This window comes from Eublepharis macularius, chromosome 16 (assembly GCF_028583425.1).
Source record: "Eublepharis macularius isolate TG4126 chromosome 16, MPM_Emac_v1.0, whole genome shotgun sequence".
In the NCBI taxonomy this organism is placed as follows: domain Eukaryota; kingdom Metazoa; phylum Chordata; class Lepidosauria; order Squamata; family Eublepharidae; genus Eublepharis; species Eublepharis macularius.
Window position 1 is genome coordinate 31850982 of NC_072805.1, and position 22982 is coordinate 31873963.

The 22982-nt window shown below is 46.1% G+C and overlaps 1 protein-coding gene across 2 annotated transcripts in view; it reads right to left on the reverse strand.

The window, feature by feature from the left end:
• RIPOR1 (RHO family interacting cell polarization regulator 1) overlaps positions 1-22508 on the reverse strand; it is a 121492-nt gene extending 98984 nt beyond the window's left edge. The window contains exon 1 of one of the 2 annotated variants that reach the window (XM_055000342.1): positions 22394-22508. The gene's annotated coding sequence lies outside the window, so the exon portion shown is untranslated. Of the gene's footprint in view, positions 1-5018; positions 5127-22393 lie in introns of those variants that run through there. The other variant, XM_055000346.1, reaches the window with a different exon arrangement.
• Positions 22509-22982: the final 474 nt, after the last annotated feature.

The following is a 22982-nucleotide window of genomic DNA, read 5'->3' on the forward strand; positions in this document are numbered from 1 at the left end:
CCATCAGCGGTCATTTCCCCTGCTTTTGCCCCACCGTGTCACCAGAGGACTTTCTGGTTTTTTTTTTTAAAAAAATCAGTAATTGCTAATGTGCTATAGCAGTTGCTGATTTTATTTTAAAAGGCCTCAAAAACCCCTCCAGTGGTCTGGTGGGGAGAATGGCAGCTATGATGGGGTGATGGAAAATGGCACCAAAGTAGGGGGAGACCTTAAAAAATGCACCTCTTCCTGTCCAGACACAGGACTGAGTCTTCAGAAAAGATTGCAGTAAATCAAGTTTGAGAAAGCAAGTGCCAAAGACAGGAAAATCGTGGAAAGTGGACAATTAGGAAATGACGTGGCATGGAGGCTTCTCAAAACAGCGGTCCAGCTTGGAAGCAGAGAAAAACTTCCATGCAGAAACAATCATTCTTAGGCTGCACTTCTTTAAAAATGGAAAGCAGTCTCCAAGGCTGCAAATTAAAAGCAGACAAACCACATGTGTGTGCTTAGCCTCTTCCTGTTCTGCGGATGGAATGAATTTTTGGTTAGATAGGCAGATTAGGACTGGGGAAACCTATCTTCAAATCCCCACTCTATTACGAAACTCGCTGGGCAACCTTGGACTAGCTGCCTGATTTTTCTTACGGGGTTATCATGCAAACAAAATTGAAAGAACCACATGAGCCGCACTGAGCTCCTTGTAAGGAGGGCAGCATAAAAATGCGGTCTATTACTATATCTCACACAGCCCAAGTGGTTTTCCCACCGAAATTGGGGGAAAAGCCCCACACAACTCTTATTTTCCCACTTTTTATTTATTTAAGGTTATTTATAGTCTTCCTTTCTCACAGAGAGTCTCTCAACACATGGGGATGCTCAAGTGTAGGGAGAGCCAATGTTAGCTGGGAAGCATAGTTTAAAAAGTTGGCAGAGATCACTCCTCAGAGGGTTTGTTAATTTCATCTTTGCCTCCCTGAAGGGGATGTGAAATTGACAGAGCCTTTGGGGAGGTGAAGATGAAATTAACAAACCCTCTGAGGAGCTCTCTCTTCTGTCTTTTTAATTACCCTCTGTAAACAGTTGAAATTGACAGAGCTTTTGGCTCTGTCTTTTTAAATGCTTCCTTGCTAACATTGCATCACCCTACACTTAAGCATCTCTGCGTGAGATGTCTCGTGTAGAAAGACTCTGAGACTCAAGGTGGATTACACAATATGAGGCAGTACAGTCAATTTCAAAGACATTTCACTAAACAATGTAATAGGATACTTAAATGCAAATTTGCAAAGGTTTAAAACTAGCAGGAATCTAATACAGAGTGAAAGAAATGCTAAATAGATTACAAGCAAATCTAAGGCCGACGTATTAAACAGCATATAAACTATTCAGTAGGATAATACAGTAGGATCATACAGCAACAGACGAACCACCACGAACTTTAGGCTGGTTCGTTTGGTTCATTTTTCAATTCATCACTGCAGACAACCTGGCGCCGATCAATCAGTTTCCTAGGCAACAGGGGACAGACTTCCTGCAGACCTTCTGCTGACCCAGAAGTGACCTTCTGCTGACCCAGAAGTGGTGACTTGCTGGCCCAGAAGTGACATTTTCACGAACCAAAACGAATTGATTCGTGAACCAGGGCAGGTTTGTGAAAGTTCATGGTTCATGAGACATGACGAACCATGAACCGCATGGTTCTTTTTTTCCTGGTTCGTGCCCATCTCTATTCTTCAGATTAGAGTCCCACTGCTCGTAACCGCTACACCAAACTGGTGTGGACAAAGGGCAAAAAAGAAAAGCTGCAGCATCACCTGCTGCTGCTGTTCTTCTTCCCCAGTTCTCTGTAACCAAACAGGGCCAGATCGATGCGGGGGGGGTAGTCTGCCCCCGGTGCCACCAAAGAGGGGGCGCCGGGCGCAGCTGCCAACCGCTGGGAGTGCACCAGAGCTGGCAGTGGCAGCGCGGGCTGCTGAACGGAGGGTTGGGAAGCCACCCTCGCCATTCACCTGCCTTGCCGATGGGGCTGCCGGCTTGCCGTGCGTGCAGGACAGGGAGCATGCGGCAAGCCGGCCACCCCTTAAGTGGGGCAGGCGAATGGCACGGGCAGCCTCCCAGCCCTCCGCTCAGCCACCCACGCTGCTGCCGCCAGCTCCACAGTACACCCTGCGCCGGGGCAACCAGCTTGCCGCACAGGCAACACACCTCCAGGCCCTGCGTGATGACGTCATGGAACTGACGTCATCATGCAGCGCTAGGAGTGCGAATGCACTGTGTGCACGCGTGGGGAGGCCAGACTTGGGTTGCCCTGGGCGCCGGCAACCCTAGATCCGGCCCTGCAATCAAATGCATCTTCACAGACTGCTTTTCATTTTTTAAAAATGCAACCTGTGAGGTGATTGGCTCACCAGTTTCCCATCGTTTAGCCGATAGCAAAGCTGCATCTGTTCTTCAAACTGGCCCACCACCTCAGAACCTTGTCTTTGCAAGGTCACTTCTCAAACAGCTTCCTCATTAACTACCTCTACTCTCTGCTTTTAAAACAAGCCTCTTAACTGTTAAGTTAGAAGACAGACCACAGCATAAGTCCCCCCTCAGGCTTCAGTTTAGTGGCTTGCTCCCCTTTACCTTCTTGTTCACTCCCAAAGCGACAGCAAAAAAAGAGAAAGCAATCCCGAGCATCTAAATTGCCCCATAAGCTTACAGTGGTGGGGAAGGCAAGTGGCAGGGAGAATAAAACCCTTTCATCTGGAAATTACACCCTGCTAACCTCAGGAAAACTTTCAGGCTGTGAAACCCACACTGCAAATTACACAAATAATGCAACACGGGCAGACGGCAAGCAAATCACCGCCAACTGGCAAAGAGACAGCACTCTCAGGAACTGGAAATCTAATCAGGCCTTTGCAGGGGACGGCTACTCAGCCATGAAATGGAAAAACCAAGATTACCTGGTATTACCAATGCAGCCGCTGCCCACGGCACCAGACAGCTCAGGAGAAAGGATATTAAAGGAAACAAATCCTCTGCACCAGGGGCTCACAAGCCTTGTGAACTCCCTAACCTCTCTTCCACCTCACTCAAGTGCACAGCCCTGGGGTCTCCAAATGCCTTCACTTCCTGCCACAGCCACACACACACCCTTTTGAGTCTCTCATCTTCCTTTTCCCATACAGCTGAAAAGGAAGAAGGACTTGCACAGACATCCCTTAAAAAGCAACAGATGGGCTTCAGGTTAGCCCTAGAACTGGTTTTCAATACTAAACTTAGGCCACCAACACATGAAGCAATAAGGAGAGAGTGTTTGCACATTCACAGAGTGCTATTTACAGCAGGAGAAGGGGAAGTATAATTCACAAAGGAAGCAAATTGTATTGTTCTGTTAAACTTTTATAGCAAAAAGATTTTATAGGAAAGCTAGGGAGTGAGACGATTGCCATTACAGCTACAGCACTATTCCTGAAAATGAGACTTAGTAACTGATTCGCCTTTTCAGTGTTCAAAACACCCCATGCATATTGCAGTCCTGTAAGGTAGGCCAGTACAACCATTCCCATATTGCAGAATTGAAAGAGCACTGCTTGCTTAAGGCCACCTGTGAGTTCATGGCAGAGGCAAGATTCAAATGGACTCTTAGCTCCAGCACTGTAATTCCAGCTTTCTGTACGTACACACACTGGAGATTCCAAGAGAAGGAATACTAGGGGTGGAAAAGAGAAGAATTCTAGTAGTGGAAATCTTTGTTTTAAAAAAGCCTTTAAAACTTAAGACCCTGCTATAAATCCATCTTAGAGGGCATACCGAAAGAAAGAATTCCTGTATCATTACCTAGTAAGAGCAAGGAAAAGGTGTACCTAGAGCATTCCTGGAAAGATAGCCTTAATAGTCTCCCTCCAGCGAAAACAAACAATTCCCTGTTCGGCATGTTAAAGGCTAGCTAAGTTTTATTCCAGCATAAAGCTTCCATGGACCAGAGTCCAATTCTTCAGATGCTCTGAATAGATCCACAGTCATTTTATGCAGATAGTTTGGGGTAAGGAGCTGCGTTGGGCTGTAGCAAAAGAGCAAGATTTGGGTCAGTTGATATTTAAGGTGCTGCTGGAGCCGAAACTTGCTTTTTTATGTAGATGATTTGCAAAAATCACATAAACGTTCAGCTCAGAGGTTGCGCCATACAGGACACACCAAATGAAATGCAATTCTGTAAAGTTCAAATCTAAATCAGGAAAAATAAAGTGACATCCACTAGCTGTCAAGCTAGTTCACTCCTGTAACGTGAACAAGTAATGAGAAGTTTTGTTAAGAAAGTCAGTTTGAGAGCCAGTGGGGTGTAGTGTGGCAGACTAGGATCTGGGAGACCCAGGTTCGAATCCCTGCTCTGCCACGGAAGCTCGCTGGATGACCCTGGGCCAGTCACACACACTCCATTTATCTCAGCCATTGGCTTGTTGTAAGGATTAAATGGAGAGGCCACTTTGGGTCCCCGCTGGGAAGAATGGCAGGGCACAAATGAAGTAATACATAAAGATTAATAAATAGTGAGAAAATATTAGTACATCACAGGGGGTCTAAAGCTGGAGGATTCTTGGGTATGGTATGGGTCCTCCCCATATCATCTTGCTGGGGGGGGGGGATCCAAGAAGCTGAGCCGGGAGGCAACAGATCAGCCCCAACCTTATGGCTGCCCCCACCTAAAACTTTAGAGAAAGCTTCAAGTGGGTCGCCTGTTGGTCTACAACAGAAGAGCAAGATTCGAGTTCAGCAGCACCTTCCAGGCTCGTCTTTAAAGGGCAGCTTTAGGTAAGGCGGTAGACGACTGGCAGAACAAGAGCCCTTCCCCATCCAGAGCGCCGGAAAGGGCCCCCGCCTGCCGCCGAGGGGAAGACGAGGGCTGCCCTTCCAAGCCAACCCAGGCGCGAAGGCGGTGCCGCGAGGGGTCCCCCGGCGTGCCCAAGAGCGCGCAGCAAAGCGCAAAAGCGCACCGCGCAGAGCAAAGACGCGGCGGGGCTTCCACCGGGGCCGCCGCCCGCACTTACATGGCTGCCGCTGGCGCTCCCGGAGCTCGTCCCGCTCCCGACGCAGCCGCTCACTCGCCCGCCCGCCAAGCCGCCCACCGAGGCGCTCGGGAACAAGACGGGGAGGAGCCGGCGCGGCACCCAGCGGAAGCCGGAGCGCGGGGTGGAGCCTCTCCCGAAGGGAAAGACCTGAGAGGCCGAGGCCGGAACGGGCCTCTTTCCCGCCCGCTTCGGCCTCCGACGGGCCAGCTCCGCCTAATGCGAGGTTGTTGCCAACCTCCCGGCGGGGCCTGGCTACCTCCTGGTGTTGCAACTGATTTCCAAACTACGGAGATCTGATCCTCTGGAGGAAATGCCTGCCTTGGAGGGTGGGCCTATGGCCTCACACGTCTGCTGAGCTGCCTTCTCACTCCAAGCTCTGCCCTCCCCAGGCTCCGCTCCCATATCGCCAGGAATTGTTGGCAACGGTAAAGGGAGAATCGCGGCATCGCTGGAAAGATTCTGGGGGGCGGAGGGAAAGCGTCAGTGAGGGCGCGCACACGCCCGCCTCGGGTCGGCAGTCACTGCTTTGCTTGCTCGAGGCGCCCACTGAAATCAGTGGGGCTCTCTAGCGAGCAAACGTGCAGAGGCGCCGAGCTGTTCAAATCCGTTTCCAACATTTGCTCCCTTCGCACATTAAAAAGGAAAAAAATCGTGTGGTTGGTCAACAGAATATTGTTTTCAAAAAGGCCCTTTCTGCCTGCATTAACGGCATTCACACGAGCACGAAAAAGCCTTGCTGTAGTCAGAGGCACACTTTGCCCTGTTTTGCAATAACAGTATGTAGACACGGGTGCAAACAAACGCGCGGAAGGGTTGATGGTAACGTGTGAAGTCCCATAAAGGAAGGCGAGGTGAGTGCTGGGTCTCAGATAAACCAAAAGTTGCTTGCAAGAGCTTTGCAAACCTAATTGCTACCGTATGCTCATGCCAACAGAAACGGGACGGGTCCACGCGACTGGATCACTTTGAGCTGGCAGCACCAGGCGCCTTGCCAGCAGGCCTGGCACGTTGGCATCGCGGAGCCTCAGCCAGTTGCCAAGGATTATTTTTTTCCCCTCGGAGGGATAAACACACATCACTCTCACCCTTAGCTTCGCATCTATTTATAGCACAAACCTCCAAGGGTTGGGCTTTGTTGTTCCTGCAGCTCTTGGCTGCCAGAGTTGCCATCATGTTGCCAACCCTCCGCCAATCCGCAGGCCTCCCACACGCAGGCAGGGGAAAGGAGGCGACTCCCATTGGATAGCAGCCCAGTAGGGGCGTGGCTTTATTTGCTGGGCAGAAGGGGGGGCTGGGCCCTGGGTTTCCTTTTGATTGACAGCAGAGGTTCAACAATTGCTTTCAACAGCAAAGCCTGGAGCTCCAACGCGTGTTGGGCGGAGGACAAAGAGGGGCATTGTTGGCCTCCAGGGAGGGCATTCCAATGCAATTCGTGGCCTCGATCTGGGTCAAGTGTATACCCCTCCATAGGGGAGGCGGTGGGCACAGAAGCCCTGAAGGGCCACCCTGGACCCCACAGCTCAACTGAAGAAGTGAGCTGTGGCTCACGAAAGCTCGTACCCCACCACGAATTTTGTTAGTCTCATAGGTGTGTTAGTCTCATAGGTGCTACTGGTTTCTTACTCTTTCCTACTGCTACAGACAGCTACCCATCTTGATCCTGCTCCACACACACTCCTACCCAGATAAGCCACCAGTTCCAAACCTCGGCTAAAAAAAGATCCTTGCAGGGCACTCCAATGCTCAACAGGCCTTTTTGTTAGCAAGGGAATGCCGTTGTCGTTTGTGGCACTGTTTCTTGTATATCTTGCTTTTATTGTATTGTTTTCTAATTTTTGTAAACCACTTCTCGCATTGTTTATAATATGTCTTATACTATTTTTCTTGATGGCATTGTTTTCTCCTAATTCTGTTACCCACATTTTATTATGTTATTTTATAGTCTGCCTTTCTCACTGAGACTCAAGGCAGATTACACAGTGGGAGTCAGTAAAGTCAATTTCAAAGACATTTCAACACAGATTTGCAGGGTATATGCAAATTTGCAAAGATTTAAAACCAGCAGAAATCCAATACAGAGTGCAAGAAATGCTGCAACAGAGCATAAGCAATTTGAAGACTGCCGTATTAAACAACATAGGAACTACCCAGTAGAATCATATTTACAGCAATAGCTGTAAAGTCTATAGTTTATCATAGTAGTAAAGTCTAAAGTTACTCACTGTCTCTTTACTGATGCATCTCTTTGAGGCTGCTTCCTTATAGTACAGCCTTCCTATCTGAGGATATTTACTTCATTTACACCCTGCCTTTCTTCCCAATGGAAATCTAAAGCAGCTTACATCATTCTTTTCTCCTTATCTTCACAACAACCCTGTGAAGTATGTTTGGCTAAGAGTGTGTGACTGGGCCAAGATCACTCAGCAAAATTTTATGGCAGAGTGGAGATTCGAACCCAGGTCTCCTAATCTGATACTCTAGCCACTACACCATACTGGGTTTCAAAGATTTTAGCTTGAAATCGCACTGAGAAAGGTGGACTATAAATAAAGCCAATAACTAAATATGGCTCACCGAGTGATGAAAGAGAGCAGACAGATTAAAGCCTCCCACTGCACTCGTGAATGAGCCCATGGAATCGGCCCTCCCAAGCGTTGCCCCAATACGTAGCCGGTAGTTGCATATCTAGTTTGTAAGCCAGAAAGGTTGAAGCTTACAGGTGAACTGGTTTCACTCTAGGCAGAGGAAGGATCACACCGAGATAATCATTGCTGCACAAGGAGTGGGCAAGAGAGACATACAAACCACTAGCAGGCTATTTTGGGTCACTCGGCAAAGCACATGGCGAAAAGGTTCTGTCTTTCTGTATGTAAGCAGGGGAAGTTTTTCAAAACCTGGACTGAACTTTACTTGCCAGAGCAAGAGGTTGCAAGCTAGCTATGATTAGAACATACAAACAAAAGAGAAATCTCTTAAAATCTATTGTTTTTAGCTTAGTGAGGTAGATACTAAAATACTAATTCCAAGGGGAAATTATGTTGGGAGCATTAATGCCAGTGGCCTCTTGTTTCTTCTTTTTAGATCAGTGAGACTCAGGGATTTGGGAACCATGTGTGGCTTTTTTGACATGCCATGTGTGGCACTTCTGAACACAGTTCCCCCATATGGCACTTTCCCCATGTTTCAAGAAAGCTGCTAACAGCCTTGCCTGGTGGGATGTGTAGTTGGCAAGTGGTTGCCCACCTGGAACAACCACCTCTGGAGGAACAGGTAAGCTGTGAGTCCCCCTGAGGTGCTGGCCTCATGCCACAAATGGAAGTAAATGTGGCTCTCTGGGTTGATGGTAATTGTGAACATGGCTGTCTGCGAGCCGTGGAGTGAATACCATTGCTTTTGAAGTTTGCTAAACTAACTGATTTGGGAAGGGCAAACGCTCGGTGTCGTGGAGAAATTAGAGTAGGAGCAGCCAGACCTGAGTTCCAGTCACCCATGTCCCGTGAAGCTTCCTAGGTGACTCGCAATGCAGAGTTACTCCAGACTAAACCAATTCAATTCAGTGGGCTTAGACTGGAGTCACTCTGCAAAGGATGTATTGCTCAGGCACTTTCTTGCAGCCTCAGGGTTGCTGTGAGTATAAAATGGACAGGGAGAGCCAAGAAACCCAATTAGAAATTTTATCCTCCTTGGAAGCTGATTGCAAATTTTATCCCAACAGCAAATGAGCCAGATTACCCTTTTCTCCACAACTGGGTAGCTGCCACAGGGTGGTTGGAAAAATCCAGCTTGTGGGGGCAGATCGGCCAGCACAGGCCCAAGGAGAAGAAAGAGTCAAAGCATATGGAGACAAACATCAATATCATCTTGATGGAACTGATCATTGTCCATCTTGTCTAGCATTCTGTTTTCAACAAGATGCCTCTGGAATCTCATAAGCGGGATAAGACAATGATGGCTACCCCCCCCCCCTTGTTCGCAAGCCAGTCTCACAACTGGTATTTGGAGGTACACTGCCTCTGAAAATGGAGGCTTCATTGACTATCATGACTAATAGCCGATGATGGCAGTTTTTAAAAGCCATCTGGCAGGTCATTCCATTTGGGGCTTGTTAATTAGTAGGGCAGGCAGCAGGGCTAAACGTAACTGGAAACTTGGAAAGAAAAAGCAGCCTGGCTTTGCATTTAATTTTTATTTTCACTCTGCAGGATGGAGAGTATTATCCCGCAACCACGCCTCCCAGTAAACAGAAATTCCTTCTACTTGGCAGGGAGGACTTTCTCTGCCCACGCTCTCCAACACGTGCCGTGGCTGCTGTTGCGTCCTCTTTGTGCCCACAGACTTTTCTTTTTTATCACTCCCATTCCACCAATAGGATGAATCACGCCCGGTTTCTTGCTCTCTGCTGATGCTTTTTAAAATTCTCAGCAAGCATCCAGGAGATGAAAGATGTACATATCCATTAAATAAGGTTTCAAGCAGGGCGTCCCTTCTCCCTCTAATGCAACTCTTTTCTTTCCTTGTTACCCCATCTCTTATAACGCACCATGAACAACATTACATCACAAAGGTTTCTCATGTAGGATTTGAGTATCACATCAACATGATTTGGATAACAATATACTTTCAATACAGCACATGGCAACATTGCATTAAGTATATTGCAGAAACACTGTACTTCTGATTCTGCCATGCTCTGTATACTGCAATGCCTCAAATTAACTTAGTCCTGAACTAAAACAAATCATTTATACCAATGGAGTTATACCAACGCATCCACTTGGAATTGACAATAATCAGGGTCTTGAAAACTGCTATACCGTTTTGATCACAACTCTTTTATAAGGTAGTGCTATTATATGGGATGTTTTATGTTGTAAATTTCCTTGGAAGCAACAGTTCAAAAGCAGTAGATAACTGAGAGCCAGTTTGTATAGTGGTTAAGAGCGCAGGACTCTAATCTGGAGAGCTGGGTTTGATTCCCCGCTCCTCCACTTGAAGCCAGCTGGGTGACCTTGGGTCAGTCACAGCTTCTAGGAGCTCTCTCATCCCCACCCACCTCACAGGGTGATTATTGTTGTGGGGATAATAATGACATACTTTGTAAACCGCTCTGAGTGGCTGTTAAGTTGTCCTGAAGGGCGGTATATAAATCTAATGTTGTTGTTATAATAAATTCAGTAAATGCTAAATACACATAGTTTCTCCATAAAGATTCACATATTGGTCTGCAGTAGAGAGCAAGATTCAAGTCCAGGAACACTTTAGGATCAACACAATTTCCAGGGTAGAAGCTTTTGAAAAAAGCCAACGCTTTCTCCATTGTCTCAGAGCCAAGCTACAAGTGACGCCTGACACAGGTTGGACACTTGTCAGCTTCCCTCAAGTTTTGATGGGAAATGTAGGCGTCCTGGTTTTACAGCTTGCCTCTCCATTACAGCTGCAAGACCAGGATGCCTACATTTCCCATCAAAACTTGAGGGAAGCTGACAAGTGTCCAACTTGTATCAGGCGTCACTTGTAGCTTGGCTCTCACTCACATGCAGGAAGTTGCTCCCGCATCCAGTTCTACACTGTGGCAACAAGAGCTTCACAATCATGTATTTTCTGTGCACAGAAATCAAACTAGTAGACTTCCCTGTTCCTTGTCTCTAACCATGGCAAATAATAACTGAATTTGGGAGAAAGGTCGAGAAACAGTCCCTTTCCAGCAAGTCAGGGGGTCCAGAGGTCACACGTGTTGTGGGTCTTGGCCCAAAGCCCTGGTTGGGTCAATCTTCCAGGAATGTCTTCTCTTCTTTGAGCTCTGTTACGAGCTCTTGGCAATCGCGGCAGCAGACCCTGCAGCTGTTCCCCAAGGCAGGGAGCTTTTAGGGACCCTGCAGGGAAAGGATCCATCAGTAAAGAGGCTTTGCCAGAAAAGGGGCCGTCGCTTCCTCTTGCTCCAGAACAGCAAAAACTGAGTTCCTCTCAAGAGATGATCCTCTTTCTGAGCATTCTGGGATTCACTTGCAGGCTCGTCTCCTACACTGGCCTGACATAAATGGCAGGAAAAGCCGGCTTCCCCATCTTGGGTGGTTCGGTTAGCATACGTAGCTCCCTTATGCTAATCCAGATTATGGGCCCATGGCAGCTCAGTATGGTCTGCTCTGATTGAGAGCAGCTCTCTAGGGGGTCATAGGAAGGGCAGATCTCCTGCTCCCCAAGTTCTTTGGATCAGAGAGGCCAGGGTTTGAACCTGAATCCGGGAGCTCCCTTGATGCGCTGTCTTGTTGCGGGAAGCTGGCCACAAGTGCTGAGTTTCACCATCCTCTCAGCTTGAGTGACAGAAACAGTTGAGCCCAGTAGCTTTGCTGTGGTCGCTTGGCTGGGCAGTACCTCATCACCGTGTATATTCTTGAATGAAGCCTTCTTTTGTGAGAGGCAGTGCAGTTAATACACTCTGCTGTAGCACATCCACGGACATCACAATATTTGCGTATGGTGTCTCTGGGGGTGTGGGCACATGCGTATCACCATGATGTGGCATGTGTATTCATGTGTGGGGGAGTGTATGCTTCTGTATTGAGCAATTCAAGAATCCGTACCTTGTGAAAGACAAAGTTAAGCTGCTACATTGGTTTGCTCTGTGTGCTGTAGGGAAGCTAGGAGATGGGTGCCAACGCAGACCTGCCCTGGCTCACATCATCTGGCGGGCTTTGGAGCCCAGCTGGGATGAACTCACTGCTTGCAGAATGTGTTCTGTGCCGGGCCAGGCAGCTTCCAGGCAACAGAGCCCAACAAAGTTGGTGCCCAGCAGGTTTTGGCATCAGAAGCTTGGATGTGAAAACAAATGAAATTTATGACAGCTGGAAAACAGCTGGGACAGATGGGCAACTTCCTGTAACAGGAGGAAGTGCAGCCAAGAGGAATGAAACTAAACACCGAGGCACTGGGTAAGAATACTCCGCAGCTGCCAGATGAGCTCTCTGTAGAAGAAAAAGGGACCATCTCTCCCTGTATGTGCCCCAGAGAGCACTTCATTCAACCGGAAAACATCTACTGGCGGTCCCTGGCCCTAGGGAAGCTCAGCTGGCCATTACCAGGGCCAGGGCCTTTTCGGTCCTGGCCCCAACCTGGTGGAACTCTCTGTCTGAGGACACTCAGGCCCACCAGGATCTTGTATCATTTAGGCAGGCCTGTAAGACAGAGGTGTTCCACCAGGCATATGGTGAAGGCTAATTTCAGCCCATCATTGCCGAGCCTTCCTCTGGTCTCCCTCTAATTGATTTTAATAATTGATTTTAAGTTGTTTTTTAATCAATGTCGTACCTCGCCCTGAGCCCGCTTGCAGGGAGGGCAGGTTAAAAATAAAATAAATAAATAAAAAGAATGTGTAGTTGAGTTGCAACTAAGGATGCCAGATCCAGGTTGGGAAATTCCTGGAGAACTGGCAGATGGACCCTGGAGAGGGTGGGGTGTGGGGAGGGGAGGGACCTCAGCTGGATATAATGCCATAGAGTCCACCATCCGAGACAGCCATTTTCTCTGGGGAAACTGAGCTCTATTGCCTGGAAATGAGCTGTAATTCTGGGAGATCTCCAGCCACCCCCTGGAGGCTGGCAACTCTAGTTGTAACTGACTCATGGCCACCCCAACCTTGGAGCGTTAAAGGCACAAGCTGATCAGAGGTGGTTTGCCAGTGCCTTCCTCGGCATAGCAACTCTAGTCTTCCTTAGTGGTCTTCCATCCATAGCCAACCTTGCTTAGCTCCCAAACTCTAATGAGCTTGGGCTAATCCAGTTGAATCAGGAGGCTATTCTTTGTAGAAGTGCTCCCTAATTTTTCCTTCCTTCAAACTTGAAAATAACAGCCATGCCTGTTGTGGTTACGTGCTCTGGTGAGGTTGCTTTCACAGTGCTGTCTCTGTATGTGAGTACTTGAGAGGTAAACAACCCGAGGCTATTCATTTTTCATTATTAACATTATCATTCTCACCCTTTCCAAACAAAAACGAAATGCCACTTTCTTTTTAGCGCTGTACTCATGCTAAGTGCCGCTCCAGCGCCAAAAACACAATTATTCTCTTGCTACTTAATGGGTTTGGCAATGTCAGCCAAGCCAAGACCAAAGAACGAGCTCAAACCTTCCCGTGTTCTTCAAAAGAGACACTCCTTTAACAAGTCAGAATCTTGAGCAAAATTATTCAAAAAGCAACAACAGGATAATGGAGCAACCTTCAGCGTCCACCAGAGCTGCTTTTCTGTCTAGAGGTTAGGGAAAAAAACAAGTGAAAAGGAGGAGAGAAGAGACGAAGGTGTTGCTGGACAAGATGAAAAGTCTTACCTGCATCAGTCTTATTTTTTATAGTTTAATCTGACCCTCCCCCCTCCAAAGAGTTTGGGTTTGCGTTTGTAGACCCTCCCCTGTTTGGTAGGTTAGGTGAAAGGATGGGTGACTGTACCTGAACAGGGATTTGAACTCAGACCTCCCTGGCCTAGGTGCAACATTTCATACCACACTGGCTCTTCAGATGCCACTGAGGAGGAGCACAGTGTAGCATAACAAGTCTGCTTCCCTATTCTACTGTTCTTAAGCCAATTACAAAAGACAGATTGGGGCTGTTTCATCCTGCCCAAGGACATCTGTTTTTCTCTCTTTGCTCCCCTTTTCTGCTTGTGTTTGGCTCTGCATCCTTCCTAGAGAAGAGTCCTGTTGAACTCAAAAGCTTGCTTTCTGTTTTTTGCCTTGTTAATTAGTCCCAACAAAGACATCTTGCTACTGTTGCCATTTGTTGTTTCAAATGGACCCCCAAAGGACCCCCAATAGTCATTCCTCTGTTGAAACAGAACATATACGCTTGCCCATGAAGAAGACATCTTTGTCAAAAGCGCATTAAGCATTTGCATTATCATACATCTCCACCTAGCACCAGAGGGAGGACCCCCCCACCCCTTCTATATCTAATGCCAAATGCCTTCATTTACCATAGGTTTAACAATGAAGACGTTCAATCTTTCTGCTTCCTCCATAGATACAACTGGTGCAAATTTGGTGCTAAAATGAGGCTTGGGCAGAGAGAGCACGACGTGGAAGTCATTTGTATGAGAGGTTCTCCGTCACTCCTTGTTGCGGTGTGGCCAAGTGTATAGCTGGCCAAACCAACTTGAATTTTCTCCATTAAAATACGCCTGCGTTGCATGAGGAACTGTTCACATGAACTGTTGATCCTGCCATCTGCCCACTCAGTCATTGTGACACAAAAGCGTTCTTCTGCCTTGCATGGATTAAAGCTAAGCTCTGTAACTTTGTTGATTATTAATCAGCAAAAGATTAATCAGTGGAAGCTTGACTCAGACTTTTTTCTGGGATAAGACAGAGCAATGCTTTCCTTCATCATCAGCTACACCAGTCACCACTTTGGGTAAATAGCTGTCCCCACCCTTTGCCCGGTCCACGGATGGTCTGATGAAACCGATCCTGCCCCTTTTCCAGAGTCAATTTATCATCCCCTCACTCTTCCATAATCACACGTTCCTTTTCTGTTTCTCATTTTAGATCCCATCCGTTGTGAGTTAATCATCTCCCTGGTCTCCACTAAACTCACAACCACATATGAGATGGAAAGGCTGGTCCTAAAAAGATGACTTCATAAGGCCATTTTGCCTCTTTTGTTCTTTAAGGTGCACCTCTATGATGTTTTAAGTAGATTGCAACCAACATGGGCTTGCAAATGCTCATATCGTACATGCATTAATCAGGGCACCAGAAGTCATGGCGGGTTCCTCTGGAGTTTACACTTAGGGCCAGATTAAGGTGTGCATTCACATGTCTTTTTTTTTATAGAATTTTTATTGGATGAGGTAATATACAATCATTACTTAATACAATATATTTATCCAATTTAACTCTTCTACATGTCTATATACCCCACCCTCCCCTCCCCCTTTGTTGACTTCCAACAACACTCGAGCCCCCCGTTTATTCATAGATATTATTATTATTACACTATAATGCTAATACTTATACCATGGTATAGATCTTAATATATTTTCTTTCGTTAAAGTCCTTTGTATAAAATTTAAAGTCCCTCAAAAGACCACAATTGCCCTTTAACATCGCATTTCTTTTCCAAATATTTCTTGACTTCTACCAATCTTCCAAGAAAATTTCTGGATCTTGCTCTTTCAGATTTCTAGTTAGTTTGTCCATTTCGGCCATGTACAACATCTTTTTTGTCCATTCTTGAATATTCGGTACTTCTTCTTTTTCCCAATACTGAGCATATAGAGTTTTTGCTGCTACTATCGTATAATATAGCAATATCTTATCATTTCTATAAACCTCTTCTAAATGTAAAGATAATGCATTTACATGTCTACTGCATTCCTATGTAAAGGACCAGGACAGGAAAAGAAGTGATGGGAAGGGGGCATCAAGGGTGCCAAACTCTTTCTCCCCTCCTTTCTTACCTCTCTGCACCAGTCTTTCTTTCTTTCTTTCTTTCTTTCTTTCTTTCTTTCTTTCTTTCTTTCTTTCTTTCTTTCTTTCTTTCTTTCTTTCTTTCTTTCTTTCTTTCTTTCTTTCTTTCTTTCTTTCTTTCTTTCTTTCTTTCTTTCTTTCTTTCTTTCTTTCTTTGATTGATTGATTGATTGATTGATTGATTGATTGATTGATTGATTGATTGATTGATTGATTGATTGATTGATTTCTAGCCCTCCCTCCCTGCGAATGGGCTCAGGATGGGTTACAGTAAAATGCTCAATAAGCAATCAATCTACCAGGACATTCGATCAAGGACTTAAAGGTCACTGTAGTTCAACAGAAACCTTTAAAAAACAAAATCCAATGGGAAGCTGCTGAATTGGAATTCATATGTAAATCTGACTCAGTCAGGCTGGGATTGAATAGAGACTATGAATGGTTATCTCGTTATCAAAAGTAACTGACTTCCTTAACAGAAGCAAACTGATCTCCATATCAGAAGCTACTGTTTGCATCTACTCCTCCCTCCCCTCTCCACCTAAATATCTGACCAGTTTCTTCTTGCCCTCCATGCATCTGACGAAGAGAAGTGTGATTCTCGAAAGCTTATGCTACAATAAAGTTGGTTAGTCTTAAAGGTGCTACTGGATTCTTTTTGATTTTGCTACTACAGACTAACACGGCTAACTCCTCTGCATCAATAAGCATTAAAATAGATAAACACATGAAAAAACAAAAAACACCATAAATACATATAAAATAGCATTGCGGATGGCGGGCCCCCTCCAATTTCCCCAATCATGGGATAAAACAAAGCAAAACAGGAGGGGTGGGGCCACCCCTCTGGTGACCGTGCTTATAGGGAGGCAGATGATTACATTGACCCCCTAGCGGGAGACCAGTAGGGAGACTTCTAAAACGATCAAAGACTGGCCTCAACCGTATGCCTAGTGGAACCTCTCTGTCTTACAAGTCCGCCTGTGGCAAACCAAGATTTGCTGCTGCTGATGTTTATTATTATTATTTAGTAATTTTAATCTTGCCCTTTTCCAAAGAGCTTGGTGCAGTGTACATGTTTCTCCCTGCCTCCCTTTTATCCTCACAGCAACCTTGTGAGGTAGGTCAGGCTGGGCTGATTGTTCCGAAGACTCCCAGCAAGCTTCCATGGCAGATCCTAATCGGACATTCTAACTGCTTCACTATACTAGAAAAAGACCTCAAGGTTTTTCAGGTCATGGAAAGTCACAGTCTTGAAGACAGTGAAATCAATGAAAGAGAGTCAATTCAAGTTCACTTCCCTGCTTGAGGAACAGTTGTGAAACCAGAGTCCCCTCTGCTCCGGAAGCCACTACATAAGCCTCCTTCAGCGTTCTTTTTGCACCTTCTGCCATCTGCTGTTCTCCTGAAGCATCACTCAGGGGGAAGCAAAAACAGTCTTGTGGGCATCTTAACTATGAACAAGCATCAGACTGAGAGCGGAACCACAAGTGCCAAAAGGCACAGATTAGACACTTGTCAGCTTCCCTCAAGTTTTGATGGGAAATGTAGGCATTCTGGTTTTACAGCTTGGCTCTCCGACTGCTGTCCAGTGGACTTTTCAACTGTCACTTGTCCAACATTCCGCCAAGCTGCCTACATTTCCCATCAAAACTTGAGGGAAGCTGACAAGTGTCCAACCAGTGCCTTTTGTCACTTGTAGTTCCTCTCTGAGTGTACTGGAAGGTCAAATACATGTAGTGGCTCCTGATTTAGCATTGGCAAAGAAAATAGTCTGGGGCTCGTTTCACACAACTGTGAACCTACTGAGGGTTCCATCCACATTTCTTATGTAGAACACAATTCCTGACTAAGTCATCCCAATATATTCTTTGCGCTGGCCAGAGAGAGAAATCCTAGGCTGGTCTACTCAGGAGTAAGTTCCATTTTATTTAGTGGCGCTTACTCCCAGGAAAGCATTTTGAGGATTGCACTGATAAGGTCATTCAAATCCCAGACTTGTCTTCAAGTCCTAAACCTAAACCAGCTATAGAAAAGTAACTGCATCAAACTGCCAAAAACGACAAGGCGGATCACAAGCCGTTAAACCAGTTTTGCAAACCATTAAACCGGTTTTGACAACCATTGCAAAATATCAGATATACCAGAATGCACACAAAATTAGACTAACATATTCAAAATCTTCAGCCCCCCTTCGCAAAAGACAAATAGAAATATAATTTCAGATATTTACAGTGCAATCTTATGGAGAGTTACTCCATTCTAAGTCCATTGAGTTCAGTGGGCTTTGATTGGACTAACTCGCTATAGGATTGCACTGTTATAGTGCTGTCCTAAGCAGAGTTATGCCATTCTAAAACCATTGAAGTCAATAGGCTTTCAAGGGTGTGAATATGCTTAAGATAGCCCTCATAATTTCAGCAACTCCACACAGATTTATATTCAAGACCAGGTTGCTAAAATATGCCAAGCTCACAGTGAACGACAGGGAGCAAGCATTCCATTATCTCATACATTTACTCTCATTCATCCCAGACTGACCTCATTTGCAGACCTCATTTGTGGTCCCTTAGTCTGGCCACATCAGATTGTTCTGTGCTCATAAAACCTTAAAACTGGAGAGGGACTCCAATCTCTTTTATGAAGTAAGGCCATCTAGCAATCCACCAGCCACAGAAGAAAAGTTTAATCTGTGTAAGGCAGATCACACCATACTGTCACATGCAGATATCGGAACAAGCATCTCAGGAAAGTGGTTGTAGAGTGAATTGCTCAGAATCATCCCAATGTGGGAAAAAACCCTCCCCTGTCCCATTCAGAAGCAAAATTCCTTCCCACTCTGAAACCTCATACAACTTATGATCCACCAATTCATTCTTTGTACTGAAATGTTAGCAAACATTTTCTGTTGCCTATTTCAGAGTTTTTGAGGCTTGGTAACAATGGCTGGAAAAAGCATTCTGTTCTCACACAAGATAAATGCCAGCGCAATCCTTAACAGACCTGCTCCCTTTGGAGCTCATTGATCTGAATAGATGTAGAAGGGTGTAACTGTGTTTAGGATTACATGCACTGTGTGACTCATACCAGTACCAAGCCATTGGGGGTAACCACAGCATGGGGCGGGGGCCGAGAAGGAAAGACGAGCAGTTGTTTTGGTTCTGGGAGGGGACAGGAACAAGCAAACAAGAACCACAGCCGAGGTGTCTGCAGAGTGCGATTTGGCTAATTGCTCTTTATTTAGAAATTGTATATATGCTGTTTCTTTCCAAAGATAAGCCCGAGATGGCCCACAAAGTAAAAAGCAAACATAAAATCATAAACATAAAAATATCAACATTAAAACCAGCCATAAAACAAGTGAAGAGCCCCTCCGAGAAGGTCTAAAATTTAATTATACATTGCTTTTCTTCTCAGTGGGGGCCCAAAGCAGCACACACAACACTATATTTCCCTCCTCCATTTTATCATCACAACCTCAGCCCTGTAAAGCAGGTTAAGTTGAAAGGTCACCTGACAAGTTTCCGTGGCAGAGTCAAGAATCAAAACCGGGTGTTCCAGATCCTAGTCTGACACACTAACCACTATGCCATGCTGTCTATCCATAAAACAGCCCTCAGGCTAGAAGCAGGGAACAAAGACTCAACTAAGAACAATGGACTACTCCCAACTAAAGCTTTGTTTGACAAAATGGTGTCCTTTAAAGGTGTTGTGGAGGCCTCAGAGGACTCTTGAGAGTTGCCAGCCTCCAAGGGGTGGCTGGAGATCTCCTGGAATTACAGTTGATCTCCAGGCCATAGAGATCAGTTCCCCTGGAGAAAATGGCTGCTTTGGAAGATGGACTCTACGGGATTATACATTGCTGAGGTTCCTCTCCTCCCCAAATCCTGCCTTTTCCAGGCTTCACTCCCCCAAATCTCCAGAAATTTCCCAGTCTAGAGCTGGCAACCCTACTCCTGAACGCTCCAAAAGAGGAACACACATTCAGCGCCCTTTACCTCAGGGTGAGCTAAGATAGCAATATACTCACCTCCTCATGAGGCCTTCTGAGTTGAAGCTCTGAAGTACAGAGGGGCAGGCTTCCCTTCCATTGATTACCCAGTCAATCTGTCATTTCCTTGTCTAGTGTCCAGACAGTTTCTTCTCATCTCTGCCTAATTCAAGAATCAAAGCTGCAAAGCCAACAGCCCAAATATTGCCCTCATTCTCTAATCCAGTCAGGAAATCGGTGCATGGGAGAAGGCGGAAGCCTCTTTTCTATGCACGCGACATTCCCAATCCAAATTGAGTGCTATGTGGACATAAATTACAGAGAACCTGCCACTTGGGTCTGACAGCTTACACAGGGGGGCTGTCAACCTCCAGAATTACAACTCATCTCCAAACTTCAGATATCAGTTCCCCTGGAGAAAAATGGCTTCTTTGGAAGGTGGACTTTATGACATTATACCCCCGCCGAGGTCCCTCCCCTCCCCAACCCCCATCCTCCCCAAGAGCTATTCCCAAATCTCCAGGAATTTCCCAACCTGGAGTTGGATCCAACCTTTGTATACAAATTAGTTTCTTAAAATCAGTGGAACCTAGGGTGGCCAGTCTCTAGGTGGTGGCTGGAGATCTCCTGGAATTACAACTGATCTACAGGCAACTGAGATTAATCCCCCTGGACCAAATGGCTGCCTTGGTAGGTAGATTCTGTGGCATTATACCCCTCTGAGATCCCTCCCTTCACCCAATTCTGCCCTTCCCAGGTTCCACTCCTGGAATCTCCGGGAATTTTCCAACCTGGAGCTGGCAACTCTGTTCATAGCAGGCAGACACCAACTGCACAATTGTTCAACCAGTATTTTGCCAGCAATGATGTTGCTTCAAGAGAATATGGTGGTGCCCTCATGTATCTGACCAAATATACATGGGGAATATTTCCTCTAGGCCAACAGGAGGAACATCCCATAATATTAAATGAATGGATTTTAGCTTTTTGCTATTTCCAGTTGACTTATAATGGCTCTTGTCCACCAGGCCTACATAATCTTTGTCTCTGCATCTGCTGTTATGGTTCTCTTTCTAGGTGGTTTGTCATCTGTGTTGGTAGCCAAGGGAAGAAGAGATCTATGTCCTGCCCTCCTCCAGGCAGCACAGAGTTAACTTGGGGGGGGGGGATGAGGAATTTGTTATTTGCTGAGGCACTTCCTCTCAGCTAACAATAATAAAAACCCCACAAGGAGGGACACACGTGAGATCCCTGCAGCAGATAGAGGCTGGGTGACCCGGCCAGGCCGAGAGGAAGCCTCCTGCATTATCTGACGTTCCCATTTGGTCTCCTTGGCAGCCTCTCGCACTGCAGCGGCTGCAGATATCAAGATGTGCTTCCTTTCAAACAAGGCTAACGTTCCCCAAGGTCTGCCTCTACCATGGCAACCATCCCCCCCACATCCCCACACACATATGCAGTGCAGGAGGCCAGATGGGCACAGGCTCATAGAAGCTTTACTTTCGCCTAAAACCAACCTCCGAAGCAGTCTTTGCCCTTGGCTTTGGGGTGGTCCAACTGACAGCACATTGGACTTGAAAACAAAGTTCAAGGCTGAGTTATGCCGTGGACTCCCGTTTGCATTGTGTCTCTGTGGGAGGGGGGGCTGGGCGTTCTCACAAACATCCAAACATTTTACAGAGAAAAAGAATAGCAGCCCTGTTTCTTGTTAAAGGAACAAGGGGTCCCAATGATGTAACAATGGTTACCATGCATTCTTGCAGAAGGGAAAACGAAATTGGTGACTCCCCCTCCCCACCCTGAAATCATTTGGGGGGGATGAGCTTGGGTTTTTCCCATGGTTCAACAAATGAAAGTTATAGTTCAGGAATTCGTAATACAATAAAGAACACACTAAAATCACGGCACGGGACTGCTGTTATGTCCCATCAAAGAATTATCCAACATTTCTCTACACAGAGGAGTCCCTCCCCACAGCCACAGCACCTTCCTATCTCCTCTAATGCCACAAGGGTCAGCATTTCTCAACTTTTGGTAGATACCAGTTAGGTTGTGACGCTCCTGTTGAGTGCTAGATAAAATAGGTACCATACACTTGGGGCAGGGGAGCGGGAATCAGTTCTGTGTGCATTAGTGGAAAAAATAGGTTACTGTGGCCTTTTAAATGGAAGGCTACGTGCTCAGGAAGTGCAGTAACCTTTGCCGTTCACATACAGACCCAAAACTTGCATCAGTTTGGAACCCAAATTTTGATATTTGAAAGCACTGGAAATTGAGCTGTTATCATTAGCAGAATGCCCCCTTCCAATAGCAAAACTGTGACCAGCCACATTTGGTGTTCTGTTTAGGACGGAGGTTTGATCTTCAGTTGCTCCAGCAACCTTGTTCTGCTGTAGACAAGAGTTAGTTCCTATAGAGGTCTGAGAGAAAAGGGCATCTCCTAGGAAAGTGGGTGTGGCAGTAAACCTCTCTCTTAAGAGATCTGCTGTCAATCAGAATAGACAAGAGAGAGCTCTATGGACTTAGACTGCATCTATTGTTGAACACTGAGCTGTAATTAAGCTATAGCAATAATTAGCGCCTGAATTGTGTGGCCAACACAGGGAAATCCAGTTGCAAATATTGCTATAGAACAACGATGCACAATATCGAACAAAGTGTGGGTGCACCTTCAGCATAAAGCACAATTACAAGTTCAAGACCCTTGAGTAAGCCATGAACTCTTCCTATAACGCTCCCATACCCCTTTTCAATGAGATTTGTAGCACAGTCTTAAACAGTCGCACCCTTCTGAACCCATTGACTTCAATGGATTTAGGAGGAGGCAGCTCCGCTTGTTCTGCTAATGAGACAAAAGTTTGCCCAGGAAAGACAGACGGGGTGGGGGGTGGGGATATCACACACTCACCAGTGCAGGGATTCAGTCCAGAAGTTGCAAATCCAGTTTAATCTTGAGTTCAGTCCGAACTCGATCAGCTGTCTTGGCTGCCCCGTTGTAGCTCTTCTCTGGCTGTGTTAGCTAAGAATTTCCCTCCCCTGATTAGCTGGACAGACTCAATCTTTTTGTTAAAAAACTCCCTGGACAATTGCGACCTGCCTCTCACTAGACGCTCCACCTCTCAAATCAACTTCAGCTTCAACCACGTTAGAAATCAAAGAAACAACATTTCCTGTTGCAGCTGAACATAAAGCATGCCCCCCCACAAAGCACCTTTCAAACCCTTTTTCTTCCTCTTGAAAAAGTTTAGTGCAAACGGTGAAAAAAGCGTCAAATGTATCATGATACACTCGTGTCTGTTTATCGCTTGTAAACATAGAAAATGAAGAATAAGGATTGCAGGCTGCGATCTCCTGAGGTGATAAGTGAAGGCCTCAACTTCAGACTGTTGGGGTATTAGGCGACCAAACCTACATATGGCTGGACATTGTGTTATTGTTGTGCTATACTGCAGGGAGTCTACAATCTGTGGCTTCAGAGCCAAATGTGGATCTGTAAG